Source organism: Triturus cristatus, chromosome 6, assembly GCF_964204655.1.
Source record: "Triturus cristatus chromosome 6, aTriCri1.1, whole genome shotgun sequence".
Taxonomy (NCBI): Eukaryota; Metazoa; Chordata; class Amphibia; order Caudata; family Salamandridae; genus Triturus; species Triturus cristatus.
The window spans coordinates 881,940,672-881,959,365 of NC_140589.1; the positions used below are offsets into that span (position 1 = coordinate 881,940,672).

An 18,694-nucleotide genomic window follows, 5' to 3' on the forward strand; every position below is an offset into this window, starting at 1 on the left:
AATAGAGAGGTCTTGGCCGATCGTGGGCAGAAGGGAGCAGGGCAAGATGCTCATGATCCTGCTCTAATAATGAACTGCCTTCCTCTCTCCTTACCTGTGGTTCTGCCTGGCTGCTTTGTTCCAGTTGTAGGCTTACATCCCACAGGCAATTTGCTTGTCCCTCTCACACATGTAAATGGGTCAGCACTCAAGTGCACACACCTGCCTGCACCCACAGACCCTCTCACACACACTTTTCTCAACAAGATTTTTTCCTAGTTTAGAGACTCAGAGACCCTTGTTGAAATACAAAAGCAGCACACCACATGACGGCCTTCACATAGAATCCAGCAGCAAATGGGAAACTTTTAACTGGCCGTGGTCCTATTACTGCAGCCCTACCATGGAACGACTGCTGGATGAGTCCTGCTCGAGAATATTGAACCTACAACAAGTCTGAGGTAAATAAGAATTCCACAGGAATACCATAAAACAGGGACCTATGACCCTTTCGAGCCAGACCTACAATCTTCTGATCCGTAGTCAGACGCGTTATCCATTGCGCCACTGGCCCCATGTAGGATTACCCATACTTTTGTCCTTAAGAGGACCAGAAGTTGTGTGTGTGTGTGTGTGTGTGTTTTAAAACACCATTCCATCAACCTTTTTAGCCACGTTTACTGCTCACAACCAGAAGACACAAGTAAACCCACCTGACCTCCTGAAATTCTGTTCTGTCAGGTGTTCCTAACTTATACAAAGGACTTTAGGAGGACGAAGGACCTAAAAGTCAGGCGAAATGGTCCTAAATCCAAGGAAATGTTTTAGATCAGCCTCAGTTTCTTAAATAGTCTGCATTAACATCATCGGTTCCACGTCTGTGTGGAGCTGATCTTGAGGACTCCTTAATCAGCAGGCGGGTACAACAATAAAGTGTTTAATATTACAATACAGGCGAAAATTCAGACACCTTGTCATAGGCTCACCTTGTCCAGGGACCCAAGCATGCTGCCTTTCACCTCTCAGAGCCCTTCACCTAACCTACTGTGCAGCTGTCTCACCTTTAATATCACTGTTCCACAGGCAGCATGATGTCACAATGTTCCTTGTCTGTAGCCTGAACCATGAGCCTTTGCAACCCTGGCATAATCTACATACTTCCAATTGGTGAAGTCTTGGACCACAAATGCAGTGAAGAATAATGGATTGTTACTCTTCATGCATTTTTGCCCATTGGCTCAGATTTGAATGCTTACTGGCCATACGAGCATCTCTGCCAGGCCACCCTATGTCTAGAGACCGTAGATTTAGAGAGTTTATAAACATTGTAGGTTCATCAATGAAGTGTGCTCGCTTCGGCGGCACATATACTAAAATTGGAACGATACAGAGAAGATTAGCATGGCCCCTGCGCAAGGATGACACGCAAATTCGTGAAGCGTTCCATATTTTTACCAGCTTTCAGGAGAGAAATGTTCTATGTTTTCAAGACTAATTGAAATAATAAAGCAGGTTCCAGTGCTTTCCTCCTAATATCTATTTTTCAATTTGTCCCTCCTCAACATTTTTAATGTATTTACCTCGCAGTAATGAAGGTGCACTCTATGGCCAGCTGCATTTAGCAAGGAAGCCTGCAGGACTTCTGGGACTTTTCTTTCCCTTCTTCAGCCTCCCTGTCATTATTCTTCACAACCCCCAAATCTATACTGCTGCCAGCGATGCGTTGCTTTGTGGGAAGCAAGAGAAAGAGAAGGGGAGGGCCTATGCAAATGATGGCCTCAGGGCTGTCTGGGAGTCCCTTTTCAGCAGTACTGTTAAAATCCGCCTTGCAACCAGATTGGTCGGGTAAGCTGAAAAACACCAGGCATGATTGGGCACCAGGTCCTCTAGGCCCTTGGAGGACATATCAGCGCTGCATCCCTCAGTTTCTGAGGTCCAAGAAATGTTCACCCTCCACCCTAATAGAGAGGTCTTGGCCAATCGTGGGCAGAAGGGAGCAGGGCAAGATGCTCATGATCCTGCTCTAATAATGAACTGCCTTCCTCTCTCCTTACCTGTGGTTCTGCCTGGCTGCTTTGTTCCAGTTGTAGGCCTACATCCCACAGGCAATTTGCTTGTCCCTCTCACACATGTAAATGGGTCAGCACTCAAGTGCACACACCTGCCTGCACCCACAGACCCTCTCACACACACTTTTCTCAACAAGATTTTTTCCTAGTTTAGAGACTCAGAGACCCATGTTGAAATACAAAAGCAGCACACCACATGACGGCCTTCACATAGAATCCAGCAGCAAATGGGAAACTTTTAACTGGCCGTGGTCCTATTACTGCAGCCCTACCATGGAACGACTGCTGGATGAGTCCTGCTCGAGAATATTGAACCTACAACAAGTCTGAGGTAAATAAGAATTCCACAGGAATACCATAAAACAGGGACCTATGACCCTTTCGAGCCAGATAGGAGTCGAACCTACAATCTTCTGATCCGTAGTCAGACGTGTTATCCATTGCGCCACTGGCCCCATGTAGGATTACCCATACTTTTGTCCTTAAGAGGACCAGAAGTTGTGTGTGTGTGTGTGTGTTTTAAAACACCATTCCATCAACCTTTTTAGCCACGTTTACTGCTCACAACCAGAAGACACAAGTAAACCCACCTGACCTCCTGAAATTCTGTTCTGTCAGGTGTTCCTAACTTATACAAAGGACTTTAGGAGGACGAAGGACCTAAAAGTCAGGCGAAATGGTCCTAGATCCAAGGAAATGTTTTAGATCAGCCTCAGTTTCTTAAATAGTCTGCATTAACATCATCAGTTCCACGTCTGTGTGGAGCTGATCTTGAGGACTCCTTAATCAGCAGGCGGGTACAACAATAAAGTGTTTAATATTACAATACAGGCGAAAATTCAGACACCTTGTCATAGGCTCACCTTGTCCAGGGACCCAAGCATGCTGCCTTTCACCTCTCAGAGCCCTTCACCTAACCTACTGTGCAGCTGTCTCACCTTTAATATGTTCCACAGGCAGCATGATGTCACAATGTTCCTTGTCTGTAGCCTGAACCATGAGCCTTTGCAACCCTGGCATAATCTACATACTTCCAATTGGTGAAGTCTTGGACCACAAATGCAGTGAAGAATAATGGATTGTTACTCTTCATTCATTTTTGCCCAGTGGCTCAGATTTGAATGCTTACTGGCCATACGAGCATCTCTGCCAGGCCACCCTATGTCTAGAGACCGTAGATTTAGAGAGTTTATAAACATTGTAGGTTCATCAATGAAGTGTGCTCGCTTCGGCGGCACATATACTAAAATTGGAACGATACAGAGAAGATTAGCATGGCCCCTGCGCAAGGATGACACGCAAATTCGTGAAGCGTTCCATATTTTATACCAGCTTTCAGGAGAGAAATGTTCTATGTTTTCAAGACTAATTGAAATAATAAAGCAGGTTCCAGTGCTTTCCTCCTAATATCTATTTTTCAATTTGTCTCTCCTCAACATTTTTAATGTATTTACCTCGCAGTAATGAAGGTGCACTCTATGGCCAGCTGCATTTAGCAAGGAAGCCTGCAGGACTTCTGGGACTTTTCTTTCCCTTCTTCAGCCTCCCTGTCATTATTCTTCACAACCCCCAAATCTATAGTGCTGCCAGCGATGCGTTGCTTTGTGGGAAGCAAGAGAAAGAGAAGGGGAGGGCCTATGCAAATGATGGCCTCAGGGCTGTCTGGGAGTCCCTTTTCAGCAGTACTGTTAAAATCCGCCTTGCAACCAGATTGGTCGGGTAAGCTGAAAAACACCAGGCATGATTGGGCGCCAGGTCCTCTAGGCCCTTGGATGACATATCGGCGCTGCATCCCTCAGTTTCTGAGGTCCAAGAAATGTTCACCCTCCACCCTAATAGAGAGGTCTTGGCCGATCGTGGGCAGAAGGGAGCAGGGCAAGATGCTCATGATCCTGCTCTAATAATGAACTGCCTTCCTCTCTCCTTACCTGTGGTTCTGCCTGGCTGCTTTGTTCCAGTTGTAGGCCTACATCCCACAGTCAATTTGCTTGTCCCTCTCACACATGTAAATGGGTCAGCACTCAAGTGCACACACCTGCCTGCACCCACAGACCCTCTCACACACACTTTTCTCAACAAGATTTTTTCCTAGTTTAGAGACTCAGAGACCCTTGTTGAAATACAAAAGCAGCACACCACATGACGGCCTTCACATAGAATCCAGCAGCAAATGGGAAACTTTTAACTGGCCGTGGTCCTATTACTGCAGCCCTACCATGGAACGACTGCTGGATGAGTCCTGCTCGAGAATATTGAACCTACAACAAGTCTGAGGTAAATAAGAATTCCACAGGAATACCATAAAACAGGGACCTATGACCCTTTCGAGCCAGACCTACAATCTTCTGATCCGTAGTCAGACGCGTTATCCATTGCGCCACTGGCCCCATGTAGGATTACCCATACTTTTGTCCTTAAGAGGACCAGAAGTTGTGTGTGTGTGTGTGTGTGTGTTTTAAAACACCATTCCATCAACCTTTTTAGCCACGTTTACTGCTCACAACCAGAAGACACAAGTAAACCCACCTGACCTCCTGAAATTCTGTTCTGTCAGGTGTTCCTAACTTATACAAAGGACTTTAGGAGGACGAAGGACCTAAAAGTCAGGCGAAATGGTCCTAAATCCAAGGAAATGTTTTAGATCAGCCTCAGTTTCTTAAATAGTCTGCATTAACATCATCGGTTCCACGTCTGTGTGGAGCTGATCTTGAGGACTCCTTAATCAGCAGGCGGGTACAACAATAAAGTGTTTAATATTACAATACAGGCGAAAATTCAGACACCTTGTCATAGGCTCACCTTGTCCAGGGACCCAAGCATGCTGCCTTTCACCTCTCAGAGCCCTTCACCTAACCTACTGTGCAGCTGTCTCACCTTTAATATCACTGTTCCACAGGCAGCATGATGTCACAATGTTCCTTGTCTGTAGCCTGAACCATGAGCCTTTGCAACCCTGGCATGATCTACATACTTCCAATTGGTGAAGTCTTGGACCACAAATGCAGTGAAGAATAATGGATTGTTACTCTTCAAGCATTTTTGCCCATTGGCTCAGATTTGAATGCTTACTGGCCATACGAGCATCTCTGCCAGGCCACCCTATGTCTAGAGACCGTAGATTTAGAGAGTTTATAAACATTGTAGGTTCATCAATGAAGTGTGCTCGCTTCGGCGGCACATATACTAAAATTGGAACGATACAGAGAAGATTAGCATGGCCCCTGCGCAAGGATGACACGCAAATTCGTGAAGCGTTCCATATTTTTACCAGCTTTCAGGAGAGAAATGTTCTATGTTTTCAAGACTAATTGAAATAATAAAGCAGGTTCCAGTGCTTTCCTCCTAATATCTATTTTTCAATTTGTCCCTCCTCAACATTTTTAATGTATTTACCTCGCAGTAATGAAGGTGCACTCTATGGCCAGCTGCATTTAGCAAGGAAGCCTGCAGGACTTCTGGGACTTTTCTTTCCCTTCTTCAGCCTCCCTGTCATTATTCTTCACAACCCCCAAATCTATACTGCTGCCAGCGATGCGTTGCTTTGTGGGAAGCAAGAGAAAGAGAAGGGGAGGGCCTATGCAAATGATGGCCTCAGGGCTGTCTGGGAGTCCCTTTTCAGCAGTACTGTTAAAATCCGCCTTGCAACCAGATTGGTCGGGTAAGCTGAAAAACACCAGGCATGATTGGGCACCAGGTCCTCTAGGCCCTTGGAGGACATATCAGCGCTGCATCCCTCAGTTTCTGAGGTCCAAGAAATGTTCACCCTCCACCCTAATAGAGAGGTCTTGGCCAATCGTGGGCAGAAGGGAGCAGGGCAAGATGCTCATGATCCTGCTCTAATAATGAACTGCCTTCCTCTCTCCTTACCTGTGGTTCTGCCTGGCTGCTTTGTTCCAGTTGTAGGCCTACATCCCACAGGCAATTTGCTTGTCCCTCTCACACATGTAAATGGGTCAGCACTCAAGTGCACACACCTGCCTGCACCCACAGACCCTCTCACACACACTTTTCTCAACAAGATTTTTTCCTAGTTTAGAGACTCAGAGACCCATGTTGAAATACAAAAGCAGCACACCACATGACGGCCTTCACATAGAATCCAGCAGCAAATGGGAAACTTTTAACTGGCCGTGGTCCTATTACTGCAGCCCTACCATGGAACGACTGCTGGATGAGTCCTGCTCGAGAATATTGAACCTACAACAAGTCTGAGGTAAATAAGAATTCCACAGGAATACCATAAAACAGGGACCTATGACCCTTTCGAGCCAGATAGGAGTCGAACCTACAATCTTCTGATCCGTAGTCAGACGTGTTATCCATTGCGCCACTGGCCCCATGTAGGATTACCCATACTTTTGTCCTTAAGAGGACCAGAAGTTGTGTGTGTGTGTGTGTGTTTTAAAACACCATTCCATCAACCTTTTTAGCCACGTTTACTGCTCACAACCAGAAGACACAAGTAAACCCACCTGACCTCCTGAAATTCTGTTCTGTCAGGTGTTCCTAACTTATACAAAGGACTTTAGGAGGACGAAGGACCTAAAAGTCAGGCGAAATGGTCCTAGATCCAAGGAAATGTTTTAGATCAGCCTCAGTTTCTTAAATAGTCTGCATTAACATCATCAGTTCCACGTCTGTGTGGAGCTGATCTTGAGGACTCCTTAATCAGCAGGCGGGTACAACAATAAAGTGTTTAATATTACAATACAGGCGAAAATTCAGACACCTTGTCATAGGCTCACCTTGTCCAGGGACCCAAGCATGCTGCCTTTCACCTCTCAGAGCCCTTCACCTAACCTACTGTGCAGCTGTCTCACCTTTAATATGTTCCACAGGCAGCAAGATGTCACAATGTTCCTTGTCTGTAGCCTGAACCATGAGCCTTTGCAACCCTGGCATAATCTACATACTTCCAATTGGTGAAGTCTTGGACCCCAAATGCAGTGAAGAATAATGGATTGTTACTCTTCATGCATTTTTGCCCAGTGGCTCAGATTTGAATGCTTACTGGCCATACGAGCATCTCTGCCAGGCCACCCTATGTCTAGAGACCGTAGATTTAGAGAGTTTATAAACATTGTAGGTTCATCAATGAAGTGTGCTCGCTTCGGCGGCACATATACTAAAATTGGAACGATACAGAGAAGATTAGCATGGCCCCTGCGCAAGGATGACACGCAAATTCGTGAAGCGTTCCATATTTTATACCAGCTTTCAGGAGAGAAATGTTCTATGTTTTCAAGACTAATTGAAATAATAAAGCAGGTTCCAGTGCTTTCCTCCTAATATCTATTTTTCAATTTGTCTCTCCTCAACATTTTTAATGTATTTACCTCGCAGTAATGAAGGTGCACTCTATGGCCAGCTGCATTTAGCAAGGAAGCCTTCAGGACTTCTGGGACTTTTCTTTCCCTTCTTCAGCCTCCCTGTCATTATTCTTCACAACCCCCAAATCTATACTGCTGCCAGCGATGCGTTGCTTTGTGGGAAGCAAGAGAAAGAGAAGGGGAGGGCCTATGCAAATGATGGCCTCAGGGCTGTCTGGGAGTCCCTTTTCAGCAGTACTGTTAAAATCCGCCTTGCAACCAGATTGGTCGGGTAAGCTGAAAAACACCAGGCATGATTGGGCGCCAGGTCCTCTAGGCCCTTGGATGACATATCGGCGCTGCATCCCTCAGTTTCTGAGGTCCAAGAAATGTTCACCCTCTACCCTAATAGAGAGGTCTTGGCCGATCGTGGGCAGAAGGGAGCAGGGCAAGATGCTCATGATCCTGCTCTAATAATGAACTGCCTTCCTCTCTCCTTACCTGTGGTTCTGCCTGGCTGCTTTGTTCCAGTTGTAGGCCTACATCCCACAGGCAATTTGCTTGTCCCTCTCACACATGTAAATGGGTCAGCACTCAAGTGCACACACCTGCCTGCACCCACAGACCCTCTCACACACACTTTTCTCAACAAGATTTTTTCCTAGTTTAGAGACTCAGAGACCCTTGTTGAAATACAAAAGCAGCACACCACATGACGGCCTTCACATAGAATCCAGCAGCAAATGGGAAACTTTTAACTGGCCGTGGTCCTATTACTGCAGCCCTACCATGGAACGACTGCTGGATGAGTCCTGCTCGAGAATATTGAACCTACAACAAGTCTGAGGTAAATAAGAATTCCACAGGAATACCATAAAACAGGGACCTATGACCCTTTCGAGCCAGATAGGAGTCGAACCTACAATCTTCTGATCCGTAGTCAGACGCGTTATCCATTGCGCCACTGGCCCCATGTAGGATTACCCATACTTTTGTCCTTAAGAGGATCAGAAGTTGTGTGTGTGTGTGTGTGTGTGTTTTAAAACACCATTCCATCAACCTTTTTAGCCACGTTTACTGCTCACAACCAGAAGACACAAGTAAACCCACCTGACCTCCTGAAATTCTGTTCTGTCAGGTGTTCCTAACTTATACAAAGGACTTTAGGAGGACGAAGGACCTAAAAGTCAGGGGAAATGGTCCTAGGTCCAAGGAAATGTTTTAGATCAGCCTCAGTTTCTTAAATATTCTGCATTAACATCATCAGTTCCACGTCTGTGTGGAGCTGATCTTGAGGACTCCTTAATCAGCAGGCGGGTACAACAATAAAGTGTTTAATATTACAATACAGGCGAAAATTCAGACACCTTGTCATAGGCTCACCTTGTCCAGGGACCCAAGCATGCTGCCTTTCACCTCTCAGAGCCCTTCACCTAACCTACTGTGCAGCTGTCTCACCTTTAATATCACTGTTCCACAGGCAGCATGATGTCACAATGTTCCTTGTCAGTAGCCTGAACCATGAGCCTTTGCAACCCTGGCATAATCTACATACTTCCAATTGGTGAAGTCTTGGACCACAAATGCAGTGAAGAATAATGGATTGTTACTCTTCATGCATTTTTGCCCATTGGCTCAGATTTGAATGCTTACTGGCCATACGAGCATCTCTGCCAGGCCACCCTATGTCTAGAGACCGTAGATTTAGAGAGTTTATAAACATTGTAGGTTCATCAATGAAGTGTGCTCGCTTCGGCGGCACATATACTAAAATTGGAACGATACAGAGAAGATTAGCATGGCCCCTGCGCAAGGATGACACGCAAATTCGTGAAGCGTTCCATATTTTTACCAGCTTTCAGAAGAGAAATGTTCTATGTTTTCAAGACTAATTGAAATAATAAAGCAGGTTCCAGTGCTTTCCTCCTAATATCTATTTTTCAATTTGTCTCTCCTCAACATTTTTAATGTATTTACCTCGCAGTAATGAAGGTGCACTCTATGGCCAGCTGCATTTAGCAAGGAAGCCTGCAGGACTTCTGGGACTTTTCTTTCCCTTCTTCAGCCTCCCTGTCATTATTCTTCACAACCCCCAAATCTATACTGCTGCCAGCGATGCGTTGCTTTGTGGGAAGCAAGAGAAAGAGAAGGGGAGGGCCTATGCAAATGATGGCCTCAGGGCTGTCTGGGAGTCCCTTTTCAGCAGTACTGTTAAAATCCGCCTTGCAACCAGATTGGTCGGGTAAGCTGAAAAACACCAGGCATGATTGGGCACCAGGTCCTCTAGGCCCTTGGAGGACATATCGGCGCTGCATCCCTCAGTTTCTGAGGTCCAAGAAATGTTCACCCTCCACCCTAATAGAGAGGTCTTGGCCGATCGTGGCCGATCGGGGCAGAAGGGAGCAGGGCAAGATGCTCATGATCCTGCTCTAATAATGAACTGCCTTCCTCTCTCCTTACCTGTGGTTCTGCCTGGCTGCTTGGTTCCAGTTGTAGGCCTACATCCCACAGGCAATTTGCTTGTCCCTCTCACACATGTAAATGGGTCAGCACTCAAGTGCACACACCTGCCTGCACCCACAGACCCTCTCACACACACTTTTCTCAACAAGATTTTTTCCTAGTTTAGAGACTCAGAGACCCATGTTGAAATACAAAAGCAGCACACCACATGACGGCCTTCACATAGAATCCAGCAGCAAATGGGAAACTTTTAACTAGCCGTGGTCCTATTACTGCAGCCCTACCATGGAACGACTGCTGGATGAGTCCTGCTCGAGAATATTGAACCTACAACAAGTCTGAGGTAAATAAGAATTCCACAGGAATACCATAAAACAGGGACCTATGACCCTTTCGAGCCAGATAGGAGTCGAACCTACAATCTTCTGATCCGTAGTCAGACGCGTTATCCATTGCGCCACTGGCCCCATGTAGGATTACCCATACTTTTGTCCTTAAGAGGACCAGAAGTTGTGTGTGTGTGTGTGTGTGTGTTTTAAAACACCATTCCATCAACCTTTTTAGCCACGTTTACTGCTCACAACCAGAAGACACAAGTAAACCCACCTGACCTCCTGAAATTCTGTTCTGTCAGGTGTTCCTAACTTATACAAAGTACTTTAGGAGGACGAAGGACCTAAAAGTCAGGGGAAATGGTCCTAGGTCCAAGGAAATGTTTTAGATCAGCCTCAGTTTCTTAAATATTCTGCATTAACATCATCAGTTCCACGTCTGTGTGGAGCTGATCTTGAGGACTCCTTAATCAGCAGGCGGGTACAACAATAAAGTGTTTAATATTACAATACAGGCGAAAATTCAGACACCTTGTCATAGGCTCACCTTGTCCAGGGACCCAAGCATGCTGCCTTTCACCTCTCAGAGCCCTTCACCTAACCTACTGTGCAGCTGTCTCACCTTTAATATCACTGTTCCACAGGCAGCATGATGTCACAATGTTCCTTGTCAGTAGCCTGAACCATGAGCCTTTGCAACCCTGGCATAATCTACATACTTCCAATTGGTGAAGTCTTGGACCACAAATGCAGTGAAGAATAATGGATTGTTACTCTTCATGCATTTTTGCCCATTGGCTCAGATTTGAATGCTTACTGGCCATACGAGCATCTCTGCCAGGCCACCCTATGTCTAGAGACCGTAGATTTAGAGAGTTTATAAACATTGTAGGTTCATCAATGAAGTGTGCTCGCTTCGGCGGCACATATACTAAAATTGGAACGATACAGAGAAGATTAGCATGGCCCCTGCGCAAGGATGACACGCAAATTCGTGAAGCGTTCCATATTTTTACCAGCTTTCAGGAGAGAAATGTTCTATGTTTTCAAGACTAATTGAAATAATAAAGCAGGTTCCAGTGCTTTCCTCCTAATATCTATTTTTCAATTTGTCTCTCCTCAACATTTTTAATGTATTTACCTCGCAGTAATGAAGGTGCACTCTATGGCCAGCTGCATTTAGCAAGGAAGCCTGCAGGACTTCTGGGACTTTTCTTTCCCTTCTTCAGCCTCCCTGTCATTATTCTTCACAACCCCCAAATCTATACTGCTGCCAGCGATGCGTTGCTTTGTGGGAAGCAAGAGAAAGAGAAGGGGAGGGCCTATGCAAATGATGGCCTCAGGGCTGTCTGGGAGTCCCTTTTCAGCAGTACTGTTAAAATCCGCCTTGCAACCAGATTGGTCGGGTAAGCTGAAAAACACCAGGCATGATTGGGCGCCAGGTCCTCTAGGCCCTTGGAGGACATATCGGCGCTGCATCCCTCAGTTTCTGAGGTCCAAGAAATGTTCACCCTCCACCCTAATAGAGAGGTCTTGGCCGATCGTGGGCAGAAGGGAGCAGGGCAAGATGCTCATGATCCTGCTCTAATAATGAACTGCCTTCCTCTCTCCTTACCTGTGGTTCTGCCTGGCTGCTTTGTTCCAGTTGTAGGCCTACATCCCACAGGCAATTTGCTTGTCCCTCTCACACATGTAAATGGGTCAGCACTCAAGTGCACACACCTGCCTGCACCCACAGACCCTCTCACACACACTTTTCTCAACAAGATTTTTTCCTAGTTTAGAGACTCAGAGACCCTTGTTGAAATACAAAAGCAGCACACCACATGACAGCCTTCACATAGAATCCAGCAGCAAATGGGAAACTTTTAACTGGCCGTGGTCCTATTACTGCAGCCCTACCATGGAACGACTGCTGGATGAGTCCTGCTCGAGAATATTGAACCTACAACAAGTCTGAGGTAAATAAGAATTCCACAGGAATACCATAAAACAGGGACCTATGACCCTTTCGAGCCAGACCTACAATCTTCTGATCCGTAGTCAGACGCGTTATCCATTGCGCCACTGGCCCCATGTAGGATTACCCATACTTTTGTCCTTAAGAGGACCAGAAGTTGTGTGTGTGTGTGTGTGTGTGTTTTAAAACACCATTCCATCAACCTTTTTAGCCACGTTTACTGCTCACAACCAGAAGACACAAGTAAACCCACCTGACCTCCTGAAATTCTGTTCTGTCAGGTGTTCCTAACTTATACAAAGGACTTTAGGAGGACGAAGGACCTAAAAGTCAGGCGAAATGGTCCTAAATCCAAGGAAATGTTTTAGATCAGCCTCAGTTTCTTAAATAGTCTGCATTAACATCATCGGTTCCACGTCTGTGTGGAGCTGATCTTGAGGACTCCTTAATCAGCAGGCGGGTACAACAATAAAGTGTTTAATATTACAATACAGGCGAAAATTCAGACACCTTGTCATAGGCTCACCTTGTCCAGGGACCCAAGCATGCTGCCTTTCACCTCTCAGAGCCCTTCACCTAACCTACTGTGCAGCTGTCTCACCTTTAATATCACTGTTCCACAGGCAGCATGATGTCACAATGTTCCTTGTCTGTAGCCTGAACCATGAGCCTTTGCAACCCTGGCATAATCTACATACTTCCAATTGGTGAAGTCTTGGACCACAAATGCAGTGAAGAATAATGGATTGTTACTCTTCATGCATTTTTGCCCATTGGCTCAGATTTGAATGCTTACTGGCCATACGAGCATCTCTGCCAGGCCACCCTATGTCTAGAGACCGTAGATTTAGAGAGTTTATAAACATTGTAGGTTCATCAATGAAGTGTGCTCGCTTCGGCGGCACATATACTAAAATTGGAACGATACAGAGAAGATTAGCATGGCCCCTGCGCAAGGATGACACGCAAATTCGTGAAGCGTTCCATATTTTTACCAGCTTTCAGGAGAGAAATGTTCTATGTTTTCAAGACTAATTGAAATAATAAAGCAGGTTCCAGTGCTTTCCTCCTAATATCTATTTTTCAATTTGTCCCTCCTCAACATTTTTAATGTATTTACCTCGCAGTAATGAAGGTGCACTCTATGGCCAGCTGCATTTAGCAAGGAAGCCTGCAGGACTTCTGGGACTTTTCTTTCCCTTCTTCAGCCTCCCTGTCATTATTCTTCACAACCCCCAAATCTATACTGCTGCCAGCGATGCGTTGCTTTGTGGGAAGCAAGAGAAAGAGAAGGGGAGGGCCTATGCAAATGATGGCCTCAGGGCTGTCTGGGAGTCCCTTTTCAGCAGTACTGTTAAAATCCGCCTTGCAACCAGATTGGTCGGGTAAGCTGAAAAACACCAGGCATGATTGGGCACCAGGTCCTCTAGGCCCTTGGAGGACATATCAGCGCTGCATCCCTCAGTTTCTGAGGTCCAAGAAATGTTCACCCTCCACCCTAATAGAGAGGTCTTGGCCAATCGTGGGCAGAAGGGAGCAGGGCAAGATGCTCATGATCCTGCTCTAATAATGAACTGCCTTCCTCTCTCCTTACCTGTGGTTCTGCCTGGCTGCTTTGTTCCAGTTGTAGGCCTACATCCCACAGGCAATTTGCTTGTCCCTCTCACACATGTAAATGGGTCAGCACTCAAGTGCACACACCTGCCTGCACCCACAGACCCTCTCACACACACTTTTCTCAACAAGATTTTTTCCTAGTTTAGAGACTCAGAGACCCATGTTGAAATACAAAAGCAGCACACCACATGACGGCCTTCACATAGAATCCAGCAGCAAATGGGAAACTTTTAACTGGCCGTGGTCCTATTACTGCAGCCCTACCATGGAACGACTGCTGGATGAGTCCTGCTCGAGAATATTGAACCTACAACATGTCTGAGGTAAATAAGAATTCCACAGGAATACCATAAAACAGGGACCTATGACCCTTTCGAGCCAGATAGGAGTCGAACCTACAATCTTCTGATCCGTAGTCAGACGTGTTATCCATTGCGCCACTGGCCCCATGTAGGATTACCCATACTTTTGTCCTTAAGAGGACCAGAAGTTGTGTGTGTGTGTGTGTGTTTTAAAACACCATTCCATCAACCTTTTTAGCCACGTTTACTGCTCACAACCAGAAGACACAAGTAAACCCACCTGACCTCCTGAAATTCTGTTCTGTCAGGTGTTCCTAACTTATACAAAGGACTTTAGGAGGACGAAGGACCTAAAAGTCAGGCGAAATGGTCCTAGATCCAAGGAAATGTTTTAGATCAGCCTCAGTTTCTTAAATAGTCTGCATTAACATCATCAGTTCCACGTCTGTGTGGAGCTGATCTTGAGGACTCCTTAATCAGCAGGCGGGTACAACAATAAAGTGTTTAATATTACAATACAGGCGAAAATTCAGACACCTTGTCATAGGCTCACCTTGTCCAGGGACCCAAGCATGCTGCCTTTCACCTCTCAGAGCCCTTCACCTAACCTACTGTGCAGCTGTCTCACCTTTAATATGTTCCACAGGCAGCATGATGTCACAATGTTCCTTGTCTGTAGCCTGAACCATGAGCCTTTGCAACCCTGGCATAATCTACATACTTCCAATTGGTGAAGTCTTGGACCACAAATGCAGTGAAGAATAATGGATTGTTACTCTTCATGCATTTTTGCCCAGTGGCTCAGATTTGAATGCTTACTGGCCATACGAGCATCTCTGCCAGGCCACCCTATGTCTAGAGACCGTAGATTTAGAGAGTTTATAAACATTGTAGGTTCATCAATGAAGTGTGCTCGCTTCGGCGGCACATATACTAAAATTGGAACGATACAGAGAAGATTAGCATGGCCCCTGCGCAAGGATGACACGCAAATTCGTGAAGCGTTCCATATTTTATACCAGCTTTCAGGAGAGAAATGTTCTATGTTTTCAAGACTAATTGAAATAATAAAGCAGGTTCCAGTGCTTTCCTCCTAATATCTATTTTTCAATTTGTCTCTCCTCAACATTTTTAATGTATTTACCTCGCAGTAATGAAGGTGCACTCTATGGCCAGCTGCATTTAGCAAGGAAGCCTGCAGGACTTCTGGGACTTTTCTTTCCCTTATTCAGCCTCCCTGTCATTATTCTTCACAACCCCCAAATCTATACTGCTGCCAGCGATGCGTTGCTTTGTGGGAAGCAAGAGAAAGAGAAGGGGAGGGCCTATGCAAATGATGGCCTCAGGGCTGTCTGGGAGTCCCTTTTCAGCAGTACTGTTAAAATCCGCCTTGCAACCAGATTGGTCGGGTAAGCTGAAAAACACCAGGCATGATTGGGCGCCAGGTCCTCTAGGCCCTTGGAGGACATATCGGCGCTGCATCCCTCAGTTTCTGAGGTCCAAGAAATGTTCACCCTCCACCCTAATAGAGAGGTCTTGGCCGATCGTGGGCAGAAGGGAGCAGGGCAAGATGCTCATGATCCTGCTCTAATAATGAACTGCCTTCCTCTCTCCTTACCTGTGGTTCTGCCTGGCTGCTTTGTTCCAGTTGTAGGCCTACATCCCACAGGCAATTTGCTTGTCCCTCTCACACATGTAAATGGGTCAGCACTCAAGTGCACACACCTGCCTGCACCCACAGACCCTCTCACACACACTTTTCTCAACAAGATTTTTTCCTAGTTTAGAGACTCAGAGACCCTTGTTGAAATACAAAAGCAGCACACCACATGACAGCCTTCACATAGAATCCAGCAGCAAATGGGAAACTTTTAACTGGCCGTGGTCCTATTACTGCAGCCCTACCATGGAACGACTGCTGGATGAGTCCTGCTCGAGAATATTGAACCTACAACAAGTCTGAGGTAAATAAGAATTCCACAGGAATACCATAAAACAGGGACCTATGACCCTTTCGAGCCAGACCTACAATCTTCTGATCCGTAGTCAGACGCGTTATCCATTGCGCCACTGGCCCCATGTAGGATTACCCATACTTTTGTCCTTAAGAGGACCAGAAGTTGTGTGTGTGTGTGTGTGTGTGTTTTAAAACACCATTCCATCAACCTTTTTAGCCACGTTTACTGCTCACAACCAGAAGACACAAGTAAACCCACCTGACCTCCTGAAATTCTGTTCTGTCAGGTGTTCCTAACTTATACAAAGGACTTTAGGAGGACGAAGGACCTAAAAGTCAGGCGAAATGGTCCTAAATCCAAGGAAATGTTTTAGATCAGCCTCAGTTTCTTAAATAGTCTGCATTAACATCATCGGTTCCACGTCTGTGTGGAGCTGATCTTGAGGACTCCTTAATCAGCAGGCGGGTACAACAATAAAGTGTTTAATATTACAATACAGGCGAAAATTCAGACACCTTGTCATAGGCTCACCTTGTCCAGGGACCCAAGCATGCTGCCTTTCACCTCTCAGAGCCCTTCACCTAACCTACTGTGCAGCTGTCTCACCTTTAATATCACTGTTCCACAGGCAGCATGATGTCACAATGTTCCTTGTCTGTAGCCTGAACCATGAGCCTTTGCAACCCTGGCATAATCTACATACTTCCAATTGGTGAAGTCTTGGACCACAAATGCAGTGAAGAATAATGGATTGTTACTCTTCATGCATTTTTGCCCATTGGCTCAGATTTGAATGCTTACTGGCCATACGAGCATCTCTGCCAGGCCACCCTATGTCTAGAGACCGTAGATTTAGAGAGTTTATAAACATTGTAGGTTCATCAATGAAGTGTGCTCGCTTCGGCGGCACATATACTAAAATTGGAACGATACAGAGAAGATTAGCATGGCCCCTGCGCAAGGATGACACGCAAATTCGTGAAGCGTTCCATATTTTTACCAGCTTTCAGGAGAGAAATGTTCTATGTTTTCAAGACTAATTGAAATAATAAAGCAGGTTCCAGTGCTTTCCTCCTAATATCTATTTTTCAATTTGTCCCTCCTCAACATTTTTAATGTATTTACCTCGCAGTAATGAAGGTGCACTCTATGGCCAGCTGCATTTAGCAAGGAAGCCTGCAGGACTTCTGGGACTTTTCTTTCCCTTCTTCAGCCTCCCTGTCATTATTCTTCACAACCCCCAAATCTATACTGCTGCCAGCGATGCGTTGCTTTGTGGGAAGCAAGAGAAAGAGAAGGGGAGGGCCTATGCAAATGATGGCCTCAGGGCTGTCTGGGAGTCCCTTTTCAGCAGTACTGTTAAAATCCGCCTTGCAACCAGATTGGTCGGGTAAGCTGAAAAACACCAGGCATGATTGGGCACCAGGTCCTCTAGGCCCTTGGAGGACATATCAGCGCTGCATCCCTCAGTTTCTGAGGTCCAAGAAATGTTCACCCTCCACCCTAATAGAGAGGTCTTGGCCAATCGTGGGCAGAAGGGAGCAGGGCAAGATGCTCATGATCCTGCTCTAATAATGAACTGCCTTCCTCTCTCCTTACCTGTGGTTCTGCCTGGCTGCTTTGTTCCAGTTGTAGGCCTACATCCCACAGGCAATTTGCTTGTCCCTCTCACACATGTAAATGGGTCAGCACTCAAGTGCACACACCTGCCTGCACCCACAGACCCTCTCACACACACTTTTCTCAACAAGATTTTTTCCTAGTTTAGAGACTCAGAGACCCATGTTGAAATACAAAAGCAGCACACCACATGACGGCCTTCACATAGAATCCAGCAGCAAATGGGAAACTTTTAACTGGCCGTGGTCCTATTACTGCAGCCCTACCATGGAACGACTGCTGGATGAGTCCTGCTCGAGAATATTGAACCTACAACAAGTCTGAGGTAAATAAGAATTCCACAGGAATACCATAAAACAGGGACCTATGACCCTTTCGAGCCAGATAGGAGTCGAACCTACAATCTTCTGATCCGTAGTCAGACGTGTTATCCATTGCGCCACTGGCCCCATGTAGGATTACCCATACTTTTGTCCTTAAGAGGACCAGAAGTTGTGTGTGTGTGTGTGTGTTTTAAAACACCATTCCATCAACCTTTTTAGCCACGTTTACTGCTCACAACCAGAAGACACAAGTAAACCCACCTGACCTCCTGAAATTCTGTTCTGTCAGGTGTTCCTAACTTATACAAAGGACTTTAGGAGGACGAAGGACCTAAAAGTCAGGCGAAATGGTCCTAGATCCAAGGAAATGTTTTAGATCAGCCTCAGTTTCTTAAATAGTCTGCATTAACATCATCAGTTCCACGTCTGTGTGGAGCTGATCTTGAGGACTCCTTAATCAGCAGGCGGGTACAACAATAAAGTGTTTAATATTACAATACAGGCGAAAATTCAGACACCTTGTCATAGGCTCACCTTGTCCAGGGACCCAAGCATGCTGCCTTTCACCTCTCAGAGCCCTTCACCTAACCTACTGTGCAGCTGTCTCACCTTTAATATGTTCCACAGGCAGCAAGATGTCACAATGTTCCTTGTCTGTAGCCTGAACCATGAGCCTTTGCAACCCTGGCATAATCTACATACTTCCAATTGGTGAAGTCTTGGACCCCAAATGCAGTGAAGAATAATGGATTGTTACTCTTC

At 45.8% G+C, this 18,694-nt stretch overlaps 11 non-coding genes across 11 annotated transcripts; 9 read left to right on the top strand and 2 right to left on the bottom strand.

Annotated features, from left to right (window-relative positions):
• The first annotated feature begins 1,325 nt into the window (after positions 1 to 1,325).
• LOC146818055 (U6 spliceosomal RNA) lies at positions 1,326 to 1,432 on the top strand. Its single transcript, XR_014963360.1, has one exon. It is a non-coding gene; the product is annotated as a U6 spliceosomal RNA (small nuclear RNA).
• A 1,835-nt stretch (positions 1,433 to 3,267) lies between these two features.
• Positions 3,268 to 3,374, top strand: LOC146818056 (U6 spliceosomal RNA). Its single transcript, XR_014964487.1, has one exon. It is a non-coding gene; the product is annotated as a U6 spliceosomal RNA (small nuclear RNA).
• Positions 3,375 to 5,207: 1,833 nt separating this feature from the next.
• LOC146818057 (U6 spliceosomal RNA) lies at positions 5,208 to 5,314 on the top strand. Its single transcript, XR_014963361.1, has one exon. It is a non-coding gene; the product is annotated as a U6 spliceosomal RNA (small nuclear RNA).
• Positions 5,315 to 7,149: 1,835 nt separating this feature from the next.
• Positions 7,150 to 7,256, top strand: LOC146818058 (U6 spliceosomal RNA). Its single transcript, XR_014964488.1, has one exon. It is a non-coding gene; the product is annotated as a U6 spliceosomal RNA (small nuclear RNA).
• Positions 7,257 to 8,255: 999 nt separating this feature from the next.
• On the bottom strand, positions 8,256 to 8,328 carry TRNAR-ACG (transfer RNA arginine (anticodon ACG)). Its single transcript has one exon. It is a non-coding gene; the product is annotated as a tRNA-Arg (tRNA).
• A 772-nt stretch (positions 8,329 to 9,100) lies between these two features.
• LOC146818060 (U6 spliceosomal RNA) lies at positions 9,101 to 9,207 on the top strand. Its single transcript, XR_014963363.1, has one exon. It is a non-coding gene; the product is annotated as a U6 spliceosomal RNA (small nuclear RNA).
• Positions 9,208 to 10,214: 1,007 nt separating this feature from the next.
• On the bottom strand, positions 10,215 to 10,287 carry TRNAR-ACG (transfer RNA arginine (anticodon ACG)). Its single transcript has one exon. It is a non-coding gene; the product is annotated as a tRNA-Arg (tRNA).
• Positions 10,288 to 11,059: 772 nt separating this feature from the next.
• On the top strand, positions 11,060 to 11,166 carry LOC146818062 (U6 spliceosomal RNA). Its single transcript, XR_014963364.1, has one exon. It is a non-coding gene; the product is annotated as a U6 spliceosomal RNA (small nuclear RNA).
• A 1,832-nt stretch (positions 11,167 to 12,998) lies between these two features.
• Positions 12,999 to 13,105, top strand: LOC146818063 (U6 spliceosomal RNA). The gene has a single exon (XR_014963365.1). It is a non-coding gene; the product is annotated as a U6 spliceosomal RNA (small nuclear RNA).
• A 1,835-nt stretch (positions 13,106 to 14,940) lies between these two features.
• Positions 14,941 to 15,047, top strand: LOC146818064 (U6 spliceosomal RNA). The gene has a single exon (XR_014964490.1). It is a non-coding gene; the product is annotated as a U6 spliceosomal RNA (small nuclear RNA).
• A 1,833-nt stretch (positions 15,048 to 16,880) lies between these two features.
• Positions 16,881 to 16,987, top strand: LOC146818065 (U6 spliceosomal RNA). Its single transcript, XR_014963366.1, has one exon. It is a non-coding gene; the product is annotated as a U6 spliceosomal RNA (small nuclear RNA).
• The last annotated feature ends 1,707 nt before the right edge of the window (positions 16,988 to 18,694 follow it).